Source organism: Carassius carassius, chromosome 48 (assembly GCF_963082965.1).
Source record: "Carassius carassius chromosome 48, fCarCar2.1, whole genome shotgun sequence".
Classification (NCBI taxonomy): Eukaryota; Metazoa; Chordata; class Actinopteri; order Cypriniformes; family Cyprinidae; genus Carassius; species Carassius carassius.
In genome coordinates, this window is record NC_081802.1 from 7,940,310 (window position 1) to 7,953,446 (window position 13,137).

General features: G+C 38.7%; 1 pseudogene; it reads left to right on the forward strand.

The window, feature by feature from the left end:
* The first annotated feature begins 5,031 nt into the window (after positions 1-5,031).
* Positions 5,032-12,664, forward strand: LOC132131375 (diphthine methyl ester synthase-like; annotated as a pseudogene).
* Positions 12,665-13,137: the final 473 nt, after the last annotated feature.

Below are 13,137 nucleotides of genomic sequence, written 5' to 3' on the forward strand. Positions count from 1 at the left end.
TAATATTTCAAGTAGCATTCTGACACTATAATGGGACTTTCCAACAGTGGCTGAGGCAGCATCCTGGACCTGACAATCCAAATATGCACTTGGCATGGCATTGATGGCATCTCATTGTTGTTTGAATCCTTACATCGGTAAACTCTGTGTCGGATGTGTCGATATCTATGACATTTGTAGGGCACACTCAATAGGACAAAGGTCAGATTCTGAGGAAGTGACTCATTCTGACTAGTGCATCCCTTGACTGGAAGTGGACAGCATTCCATAGGCTCTTCCTGGTCACTTTAGTCTTTTCCAGACTGACACAAAAAAATGCAATCGTGTTCATGACCTTACATTCTTTACACGTGGTGAATATCCTTAATAATGTATGCTCAATACTCTTGACCCAAGAGTTTTGAGGCATCTAATTCCTGATGCATCAAAGAATTTTGGTACGTCTCTAATTATCCCCCAAGGTATAATTAAATCAGGATTTGTCTGTTCAAACTTTGGATGTTACTGGAGCTGAATTCAAATGACTCAAGTTGCTGAAAGTTCCCAAAATACTAATATATTTGAACATGTTTGCATTTCTGAAATACTAATCCAATGCTGCCTTTGAGTTATGTAATTTAAGTCATTTAAGGGGTTATGAACCAGTAGGAAACTCAAGATTTTATTAATCGTGACTTCCCAAATTGGGGACAAATAGAATTGGTTTTGGTCATATTTGTTGTAATTGTGTACATTGATGAAATGATTTAGTGTAATTTTTTTAATCCTAACTTTGTTGCGTTAACACTGAAAAGTTGGCTGAAATTACCCAAATGTGGCCAACCACATCAACTCATTTTGACTTTCAAACTCATAGGTTGAAACATCTCAGGAAGATTTGAAGGTAAAAGCTGTGTTACTTGGTCACATGACTTACATCCATAGCATCCAAAGCAGACGGATACTATTTTGGATCAGCAGACGTTTTCTTTTTCTGGTCCCATTGGTTATTAGTTGCTATTCAGAGCTCTATGCTGTCAGCTATGTATAACCTACAGAGGGAGGGTTATGGAGAAAAGATGGGGAGTGAAAACACAACAGACCCCAAAAAAGGCATTATTCAGTATTCCCTTGAAACGTCTGCCTCACAGCGATGACGTAAGCAAGAAACCAGAGACTTCCCACCAAGAATCGTGGGAGAAGGCAGAGGCCGCTGGGGGAATATTCATGCCCAGAGCACAGGAATAGGAAACATGGGCGTTTTCCTGTTATTGGTGTATTTTAACAGATCTAGGCATTATCAGATATTTAGTGTTAGTGACTTTGTTTGTATGGATGTGGAAAGGCCTGGTTGAACAGGTGGTTTTGTATTGGTCTGAATATCATAAATTGGACATTTCTGTTACAAGCATAGCGGGAGAATGTAAACTATGATGATACATATGCTAATAGTTTATATCGGGTAGAAAATTTAACTTGGTATTTTATGGCCAGAGATAAGACCGTGTTGGTATTTCAAATCTTGAGATAAAACAGTGACAAAGTATTAAACAAAACATAAATTCAAAATCATGACCTGAATTACTTCAAGCTGAAGCTAAAAGCAGCAATGATCTCAGTTGTTTCTCCCAGACACCACTAATTAAACTGAACATTTAGATATTTGTATCCTTTAGAGTTTTAAAAGGTTTCTTAATGTCTCAAACTGTGCTCAGTTAGAATCTAAAGTCTGCTATCAAAAGTGAGAGGGCTCATTATAAACGTAAACATTTAAAGTCAAATTCTTCCAAGAGTAAATGATCCATTCACATTCATTTTAAACTCTTACTGTTTGTCAACGATTGCCTTAAAGAAGTCCATTTAGATTTTTTTTCTAGTGAATTTAAGCAAATTTATACACACACATACAGAGCGTATAGAAAAGAATCACCCCCCTTTAAAATAATCACATTTTGTTGCTTTACAGCCTGAAAGCTAACTGTATTTATTCAGTGGAAATTATAACATCCAAATGAAAGATATAACACCAACATGTCAGAATTAAAAAAATAAAAAAAATCACTGAGACCCAATGTGTTTTGTTGAACCACCTTTTGCATTAATTACAACCTTTAGTCCCACTGTATGCAAAATTAGGAAAATTATATTTTAAAGTTATTATCATCATACATAATTCATTACATTTTATATTTTAAAAAATGTATACATGCATGCAATTTTAAATAACATACAGACATATACATACATACACACACACACACACACATGTATATATATATATATATATATATATATATACATAATTTTACATAATTTCAAACATTAACTTGATTGGGGGTAAAATGTGACCCGGACATGTTTTTGTGACATTCACCCAAATAGATCCCACCACAACAAATTCAGGAGTCACACCTGCGCTCGAGCTTATTGATCCAAAGAAACCTTGATTTCCTTCCCCTTCACGCCTGTCTCAACCTTCTCTCTGGTCCTCTAGCGGCACCAGGTCCTCTGAGGTGGTCTGAGCAGACCCTGGCAACAACAAACTTTTTTGTAAGGACCAAAAGTCCAACCAGATTGGGCCTTTCTGCTGGGACAATTTGCTACTGGCTGACTAGGCCCAAACAAAACCAGGGAAAAGGGAGACGGGTACAAAGGGGGGATCCCAGTAGAATCTGGCATCCTTCCCATTCATCGGAGAGCTGAATGCCCCTCATACACACACAAGTCATCAAGAGATGCATTACATAATGCTGCATTTAGAAATGAGTGGATGAGAATGATGAGAAACGAGGTGTTTACTACTCAGGATTGAAAACTAACTTGGAATTTTTATAAAAATATTTCTACATATTGGGCTCATATTGCACAAATCAAATCACATCTGAAAGATTATAAATAAGACAAAACCCCTCAATAAAAATCAGGACAGTTCTCCAGTTTGTCTTACTGAGAAATATGACAAGTATGCAAGATCCAGGCGACTCATTCCTTCCTTCCTTCAACCCCCGCCCACCCCAGCTTTTGCTCGCACTCTCCCACCCCCAATTTTCCCACCATTTGCGCAAAGTAAATTCTCATTAAGATCCAAATTGTTTTCAGATGCTGGCCTAGTCCGGTTGCCGTGGCAACCAGCTAGGAGGCAGTGAGCAGCGCTGGCAGTGGAATGGACAGCACCGGATCCAAAGCCCACAGTGCAAAAAAAAAATAAAAACCTCCACTAAACCCATTCTGCCTGGCACAATGCAGACTGAGGGAGTCCATTCTGCACTTTACAAATGGTGAGGAATCTCCACTGGAGAGGCCTCGAGACGAGTCATACATTTTCACACACACCTCGGCCTGAAATCTGCTTAACACATCAGTCGGAGTTGAGGTAAACAACGACGCCTCGTCTGCAACTTTAGAAAAGAGAACAAGAGCTCAGTATGCATAAAAATGACAATGCACCTCTAAATATGACAAAAGAACTTACTCATAGTACTTGCTTTTGTAATACTAATATATATATATATATATATATATATATATATATATATATATAGTATTATTATTATTTTTTTATTTTTTTTGTGATGTGTTTCTTTGCAAAACTTCTTTCATTCCCTGCAAAACCCTTGTGTTCTCTTGCAAAAACACATTTGCTCATGAAATTGTAGCTTTCCCCTGAAATAATGCTTGCGTCCCCCCCCCAAAGAAATTTGCGTTTATTCCCAAAATATTTGTGCTTGCTCTAAAAATGTTTGTGGTCCAACAAAAACCCTTGGGTTCATGTGGAAAACCTTTGCGTACCCCAGGAAATACCACAAAACTCTGCATTTGCTTGAAACTTTGCTCTCAAAATCATTTTTGTTATACCAAAAAAAATTGCGATCACTCAAAAATGTTTTGCATTACACCGAAAACCTTTGCGTCCCTCTTTTGAAAGCGTTCAGTCACAAAATGTTTGTGTTTTCCCCAAGAAACTTTGCATTCACTCACAAAACCTTTGCATTACCCATATAAACTTTCTTTTAGGAGCTGTGCTTGAAAATAGCTGCCTAGGAGCATGACCAAGATGGCCTCCGAGCGACTTGCCCGCTCTACTTTACTCTCCCAAATAAAGTAAATAGATTTAAATAATTATGTGTCAGCCAAACCAATACATACGACCCGAAACCACCAGAAATGTCTTTGACTTCACATTACAAGTTCACTGGTGGTGGAGTCCAGATGGTCCATGAGCCTTAAGAACTTGTAAGCCTTATATTTAGATTAAGGACCTTTGACTGCACTTTGTGTTCATTCATTACAGGTATCAGCTGTGGGTAACAAAAGGTCTTCACCCTTATTCACAGCCTATTAACCTACAAAAAAACCAGGTCAAGCTCAAGGTCAGCTAAACCGTGGTTATTAAGTACAATGGATGTATCTCGACACACATTAGAAGTCATAGTTGAGGCCTATGAAAAAGCTGCAAAAGTCATAAATCAACAAAACAGAAAGTCATGAAAAGCTGCATTCTGTGGTATTTGGGATAAGACTGTGAGCACATTTATCATCGTAAAGTTTCTCTGCAATTTGAGGGTAAAACTGATGCCTTTACAGAGTAAATAAACAGCAAACAGCACAGTAAATAGCCCTGAACTTGCCAATTATTCAGACTCTTGCACTGAATTACACAATACGGCTTTACTTGTGTAAAAGCTGCACATGTGGTTTTAAGGTTAATGAGAGTTTACAGCTAGCCTACCTGGCCACGGGTAAGTTTTAGTCATTTTGTTTTGTGTGTGTTGTATTGAGTCGTAGTTGTTTAGCTCCATTGAGCTATATATTTAGTATTAAGTGTTCTGATTATTGTAAACCTAATAAACGTGTACATTAATACCTTCTAGTCTCTGCCCTACCTGGTAACGAACCTGTGTGTCTAAAATCTGTTAAAGTGTTAGTTCCCCTCACTTTAAAGGTGTGGCGTAGTCAGCATTAATACATCATATTTTAGTATTCCTAGGGTGCTATAATAATCTCCTCCCGCTCTGCTACATATATATAAATATAATGAGTAAAGTTATAGAGATGTCTGCTACATATAAAATTGTAAACATACATATGTAAATTTTATAGTTTTCCTGTCACATGACAACAAAATCGACAACATCCTGTTCCACATTGATTATTTAGCTATTAATTGATTATTACATTTTTTAAAATAATAATATTTTCCCCCCATAATTATCTTTTTTAGCCTTTTAATATGATATTTTCATATAGTATATATATATATACTATAAAACAGGCAGATGAGATCCCGAAGGGAGCAGATGTCAGTGACGTTGCGTTTCTAGTGGTTGGTGATCCTTTTAGGCAAGACTAACTAACTACTTCAAGATCAACAGCCAGTCTCTGCTGTTAAAGTCAGATTTATTCCATGTGTGACAATAACTGCAAACTTGTCCTGAACTAAAATATCCATCAATGAGGATTAACCTTCAACAGTATAGTTTGTCAACTTTCATATATGAGGTTTCTATGCATATTTGTCATGTCATGTTGCCATTGTTTTGACTCACCCATAACTTGCCATCACTTATGCCACAATCCCACAAGTGCAATGACTCATCAGAAAAAATCTAAATCCAGACACACAGAGATGCATTGGAAAGCTTTATCACTGGCCTATCTGAGTCAGATTTCATTATGAATACAGAAAAAATTATATGAGAAATTGGAGAAAATGTTATCTTATAACTTATTTGGCTAAGAAACTCCATTCTGATTCAGATAATGCCCACAAAAACAATTAAGTGCATTTGAAAGCATGCACTCCTCAAAATAAGTTTCCCATAAGTGTAAGGGAAAAAAACCCATCAGAAAACACTTTCTACAGCCCAACAGAAGATAAATAATGGAAATGTTTCCTATTATTCAGGATATTAGTGCCTGAAGAACCACAGAGTGGTTGAGCACTAGAGCTCTGGGGTGCAGCATTATCGGTCTTACCAGACGTGGACGTCTGAGGCATGGGTACTGTGGAAATGCTCCAGAAGTGTTGAACTAATTACACCGCACTTTCCCGTCTCGGCAGCTTCTAGTCACGGTTGAGCTTTGCATGGTGTTTGGCTCCAGCGTTTTTCAGCCAAACCACTGAAACCCACATAGTGGATGGGGGACATGGGTCTGACTCCTCATTTTCATGCACTTCAGAATCTGTGGGTTTAATCAAGTTTAATGATATATTCAAGATCGAAAGAACCTCAGTTTCTTTTCTCCAGAGCTACGACCCACATTGACCTGGTTCTGTGAGAATTGAATGATGGGATTCAGTATGGCATTATTTACAACGCTTCCATCATGAATGCGGTGGGCTGCTGTGGATTGCAGGTAAGGATAAAGTTGCAGTCTAATGTAGTCATTCAGTGAATCTCCGCGGGCGAAATCCAGTCAATAGCAATCAATGAGATTGGGAATGTTACAAGTGGGTGAAAGATTTTCCAAATTGGTCATGCAGATTCGCCACTTTGACCAATAGAAAGCAGTTCAGTTTGAAAGTGACTTCTATGCAAGTTGTGCTTTCACACATCGCTACACTATTACCAGTAGACCTTATTTGCTCCCAAAATTTTGCAGAAAATTCAGTAATGCTGCCGCACATTAACCCAGTGCTTCCCCATGGTGTCATTGTCAACATATACTTTCCAGAGAACGTACTTCGCTATGGTGTGTCATTCGTGCCCAGTCTCGTGAAAACAATCAAATGACATTACGGCCTTTGTGTCGTAGGCGTCCCAGCGGAGTCTATCAACGAAGGCTACTGGCCATCAATAACAGCCTCCTGTATTGACCTGTCAGGGCAGCTTTATGTACCAAGAGGCCCCAGATGCCGCCCTAAGCTCATGATAGGCATCTTCAGATGATCTGAGATCAGCGGTGCCATTTCTAAAGGATATTATTTAGGTAGAAAAAGAAGGTCCTAAATCATCTACTGCAGCTGCTGCTCTCAGCCACAGAGGGATCTGGAAGGATAACACACACTTTGCAGTTACTGTTTGGGTGTAGATCATGAGACACTAATTAGAAAAAAAATCAACAACCAGGGATGCCGCAAAAAAGTATGACTCGAGACTTTCTACACCCAGAGGTGTGTTGTTTTTGTTACCAAAAACATGTGATTTTGTTTTGTTTCCAAAGTCAAATGATTGTATGAGAAGGTTTGGTTTTGCTCTGCATTTCTTCTGACTAGGTCATGAATTCTGAATGACGATCTTAAAAGTTGCAATGAAATTAAAGTAGCGACAGCTATTTTCTTCCACATTGTGACATATACCCGAGTGAAAGGGATTATAAAAAAAAGTAGCATGGGAACTTGTGGGAGATTGTAAGAAAGGGTGGTGTTTAAACAGACTAAATGATTGGAGAAATACGGCATATATCACTTAAGAGAAATCTGTAATTTCACCGGAAGATTGAATTGTGACATTTTTTTTATAAAAAAATTGCATGAATCAATTGGTAATAATAAGATCAGCTATATTTAGAGATAGGTAAGGTGAATTTTCATTTCGTGCCAACTTTAAATGGATCTTTCACCCAAAAAAGTGACATGACATTCAGCCAAGTATGGTAAACTATACTCAGAATTCATGCTCTGCATTTAACCCATCCAAAGTGCACACACACAGAGCAGTGGGCAGCATTTATGCTGCGGCGCCCAGGGAGCAGTTGGGGGTTCAATGTCTTGCTCAATTGCACCTAAGTCGTGGTATTGCCTGCCCGAGATTTGAACCCACAACCCTAGGGTTAGGAGTCAAACTCTCTAACCACTAGGCCACGACTTCCCTGAAATGAAACTTCTGTCCTTGTGTCATTCCAAACCTGACTTCCATTCTTCTTCAAGATATTTTAACTGTTTTTGTTCAATGAAAGTCAGTCAGTGGGGTCCAAAACAACATTGTTCAAAAGACATTTTTCAAAACATCTTCTTTTCTTAGACTATCAGCATGCAAAAACCTGCAGAGCCCTGCACAGGAAAAAATAGATGATATGTCCACGAACTAAAAATATGTTCCCATAACTAATTGGTTTGTGGGCATGTTTCAGTTATATTGTTTGCATTTAATCAAATGTTAATCTGTTTAATCAATACTGTTTAATTAACCATTCCCTTTGTTAAGGTAAATAAAGGCTTTTAATTTTATTCGATGTAACTAAAACGCGAGAGCAAATTAGAATGTTTATATAATATCTTGTTTAAGGGGCCCCGTAAAAACTCTCTTCATCCTCTTTAAGTCACCACTGCTGAATATGTTATAGATATACAGTTGGTCAGGGGTGTCCTAACCTGCTCCTGGAGTGTCACTGTCCTGCAGAGTTTAGCTCCAACCATAATTAAACACACCTTGAACCAGCTACTCAAGGTCTTCAGATTCACTAGAAACTTTCAGGCATGTATGTTAGATTTGCACTCTACAGAACACTGACCCTCCAGGAGCAGGATTGGACACCCCTAGACTTAGTACTTCAACACTCCCTATGTGTTTGTTCATATCGCATTAATACATTCTTCAGAGGGTCTGTAGGACCTGAAGTAACTGGTGACAAGTCTGCTTGCTGTAATGTCACTTTGTTGTCTCAGCTGTGAGGCACTCTAGTGTTCAGAATGATGTCATGCTTACTGAATAACAGGAAGCACCTTGTCTGTGGATAAACAGAACTGGTTACTTGTGAACACATTGACCAATGCAAAATAAGATCTAGTGTGAATAAGTATGAATGTGATTGCATTTTCTTCATAAGCTGTACAACTTCAGGAAGACTGTGTCCATTATGTTTTGGATGGACACATGGAGACCTGAGAGCTTCTATGATAATATCAAGAAGAACAGGGATATGGGCCTGCACACGCTATGCCTGCTGGGTAAGCTCTTCCTTTGAGTCTTTGTTAATGACATCATATAACCTTTTGTCTGATCAGAACATCTCGTTCAAACTCACAATTGGCAGGTTCTCCGGTCTCTTGGCTCTTTTCCCAAGCAAATTTCCATGCATGTATATTTGTTTCATTTTTAACTGTCATTGTAACGATGAATGTGTCAAAACCAGAAGCGACGACCCCTGTATTTTGACGTCCCGTCAAATAGGCATTTCCCTTCGGGACACACATTATATCCGTGTGCCGTGGAGATTTCCAGCCAACTCTTAATAAACCCCCGTTTTCCAAAGTACCAGTGGGATTTCCCATTGGAAGGCAGCTTTGTTAATGAATGTTGGTAAAATAGTAGTCTACTGGTTAGGGGTTGTGTCTCATTGGCTGGCGGGACAGAGGGGGAGGGGTGGGAGTCCCCAGGTGCTTTCCAGCTAAGAAGTCGGAGAGCAAGAGCGAGGACAAAAATGAGCAAGAGAGGGATCAGGGTTATTAACCTTATTATTCAAAAGCAAACAGAGGAAGGCGGGGATCAGACACCTCCCCATCCACCATTGGCCGCAAGAGTGCTTATCTAACACAATAAGCTGCAGACACAACAAAAGCACACACACAGACAAAACACAAAGAATAAACACTGCATCCATTCATCATAACGTTGCTAACAAGACGTGGGCAATCCATCAAGCTGGCAATTATTAGTTCATTTATTTGCTCGTGTTTTAAAATTTAATTCAAAAATGAAATTAGATATGTAATTCCAAAAAGTCTGACACAGTGTCTACACATCAAACTTGAACTTGTTCCATTTTAATTTTTTATACGCTACTCTGCAACCCCAGCCACATCTTTCTCTATCCAACTAAAAAAATAAAAGTGATTTTGTTTTGATAATTTCAATAAATAATTTTGAATTTCTTATTTTTCAGTTTTTTGTATTTTTTTCAGTAATATCATTAATTATGCATTTGCTGGGATTTTTAAACAAATATAATTATGAGTTTTGTATAAATTTGCTGTTTTTTAAACATGAATTGATTATGGATTTTGTCGGTTTTAAATCTTTTGCAAAGCTGTTTCGTAAAAAAAGGATAGATTTACATACATTTTCTAAAAATTCATCCAAAGTCAGTGTTGATATCATATTTCCATTTATAAAGAAAGTAGGAAACTAAGAAATTGTCCTATTTTATTGTAACTGATTCCTAGGCTTGAAGTCTCATCTGATTGGTCCTTTATTTATAAACATTTTGAGGTTAATGAAGAAGCTTTCAGTGTTGACATGGTGTGAGAACATGACTGGTCATGATTTGTATATTTGTCTTTGTTCTCAATATGAAGCCCTCTCAGGTGTAGTGTGAAAATGTACTGGTGCTCCAGACTGAGTGGGGTCAACAGCTCCAGGTGGAGGGGCGACCTACCATTAATGATGTGACATTAACATCCAGAGAGACCTAGTTTATAAACCCAAGCTTATTGTTTTGTACAACTCCCTTGTTTCGCAGATATCAAAGTCAAAGAGCAGTCCTTGAAGAATTTAATGAGGTAAGACTCCACATTATGTCTGTGGTGTTTTTCCAGGAGGGTCGATTTGTGGTTTTCAGCTGACATTGAGTTAACATATATGCAATCTGCAAGTAACAAAAGTAAAAACCGTGGGCGCTTGTTTGACTTGGACGCATGATATGTTATCATGGACCTTCCCTGGGCCACCTCCAGAACTGCCACAGTATAATTTTCCCTTCTGAAGCCTTCAGAAATATGTTTATCGGCAACAGTGAACTTCATCAACTGCTTTCATACTTGAAGTCTTTCTGAAAAACTTTCACTGGTGTTGAATTATTTTTCATCGTAGAAGACGGTTGTTAACTCTTTGCTCTCTCCGTGGTGTCCTATAATTATCTCACTCCTTGGTCACACACTTTGTGTAATTTTATATCCAATCCACATAAACCCCAAATGGGTCTTAGTGTTCCACTATGTATGCTATAAGGAGACGAGCATTAGGCCTGGTGCTTGCTCCCTGTTTAAGGCTGGAAAGTGTGTTAATGTCTCCCAGATTTATTGGCACTGCTACCATTACTTGGAAATGGAATATCCATATGCTGCATGATTTTGGTCACAGTCAGATGTTTGTCCAGTGAGGTTGGTGCCCTTCACTGCAGGGAGGGGGAAATGGCCCCCCAAAAAATTCAAAGCATGTCTCCAACTTCCTTTAGTTGACTGATTCCATTAAAGACAGACCAATGGTCCGTTAAAGGCTAATGTACCTTAAGCATGCAGAGTATTTAACTTTAAAGCTCAATTGTAAATTACATTAATGGTCACCTACTTGCTCAGTGTTCTTGGACCACCTGCAACCTGTGCATTAAAACTAATTTCGACACTGTCAAGGATGCAGACAGATTAATGGAAGAAACCAGATACATCTGCTCACCTTAAAGTTTACCAATCCCCTCTCTTTCCAGGGGTCAAAAGATTTACAAGCCTCCCAGGTACATGACTGTTGCTCAGGCAGCTGAGCAACTCTTAGAGATACTACTGAACCGACGGGATCGGGGTGAGGAACTGGGTAAGTTACTCTTGCAGACCTTTCTGAATTGCATGAAATCGTCTGTTAACTCTGTGGTTGAACAATCTGATTTCTGGCCGACTTGAGACACTGGGAAGCATTGACGTAAAATTGGATTAGATTTGATTGAAAGCTTTGTGAGCGTTCACAGTTTATCCTATTCTTTCATTCAATGCAGCAATGACTTAAGACAGAGTCTATGTTGGTCTGGCTCGTATCGGAGCCAAGGACCAGACCATCTGTTCTGGGACGCTGCAAGAGTTGGTGTCCTGTGACCTGGGAGGACCACTTCATTCAATGATCATCAGTGGACACCTTCATCCTCTAGAGGTTGACATGTTGAAACCCCTCAGCGGTCCTGAGGGATTGAAGACCTTGAAGATGACCGATAGTTTCACATACGTTTCTTGATACCCAAGAAGCTTGTGTTCCTCAAGAAAAAAAGTTTCCTTTTCAGTGCTCCTGGGTTTTTCTAAAAAGGAAAAGCAGACAAAGCGGTCCACGTGAGATCCTAGAGCTGCCGGAGGGTCAGGAGAGCACGCAAATGACATAATTGTTATTCCAGATCAAATTTGACCACTATAACCTTTAAGTACCAGTCGAGCCAGGGTTGCATTTCATTACAAGATTTAGATTGGAAGTGGGATGATTATTTTGACGTGTGGTAGTCATGTTCTTGCTGTCGAAAAATAAATGATGGAATTATAATAGAGGAAATGGAAAAGATTATTGTGGACCAACTGCATCTGGGTTGCATTAGTGCCTCTGAAATTGAGCTTTCTTTGAAATTGGCATAATGTTTCCATACATTTCTTAATGGAATTTTCTCTAAGAATGTAAATAAGAAAAAAAAGCGAATACTGAGATTCCTTGGAGCATGTCATAATGAATGAAGATTGATTTTCGTACAGTCATCGCCACTGATTACATCAACACCCTATTGTGGTTTGGCTGCTTTCAACTACATCTTTGATTTTGTTTGTGATCTCTCATTGCAAAGAAAGTGAACAAAGCTTTTGTCAGAAAGTAGTTTGCCTCTGTCTGCTTTATTTACACAAAGACAAATTAGAGTTCACGTGTTGGATTTAGAGATTATTTGGTTTACAGATCTGCATCTGCTTTTTACTGCCATCAAAGTACAAAGCCCAAGATTCACTAACTTTCTTTAAACATTTACTTGTTTAAGTGAAGGTTATTTACCTTTTGGCACACCTTTGACAAAAAACTTATGGCTTGTTTCCACCATGCAGTATGGTATGCAATTATTTCTGTTTCCATTGTCAGAAGTTGTAAATGGTACTAAAATAGAGAACTGTACCTGTACCCTTCCATTGGGGTTACTAGCACAGTAGTGCGGTACCTAAAGAGTGGAGCTAGACTCACTGCAGAACATTGATTGGCTGACAGAGAATCGTCACTTGCACATGCTACAAGGAAAATGACGACACAAAGGGAATAAAGCTCATGCGTGTTGGGCTTATTTACATCAGCGTGCGCAAACACAAAAAAATAAGTGTATTTTATAATTTTATATTTTCATACACAAAATGTTGCGCTCTCTTCTGTGCATGAGAATGGCTATGTTCGCTACTTTGCTCATACACCGCACCCATTAAGTAAGGGTACTGCTGGCAGTGGAAACGCAAGCCAGATCAGGATGTACCATCCCGAATCGTACCAAACCACTCAG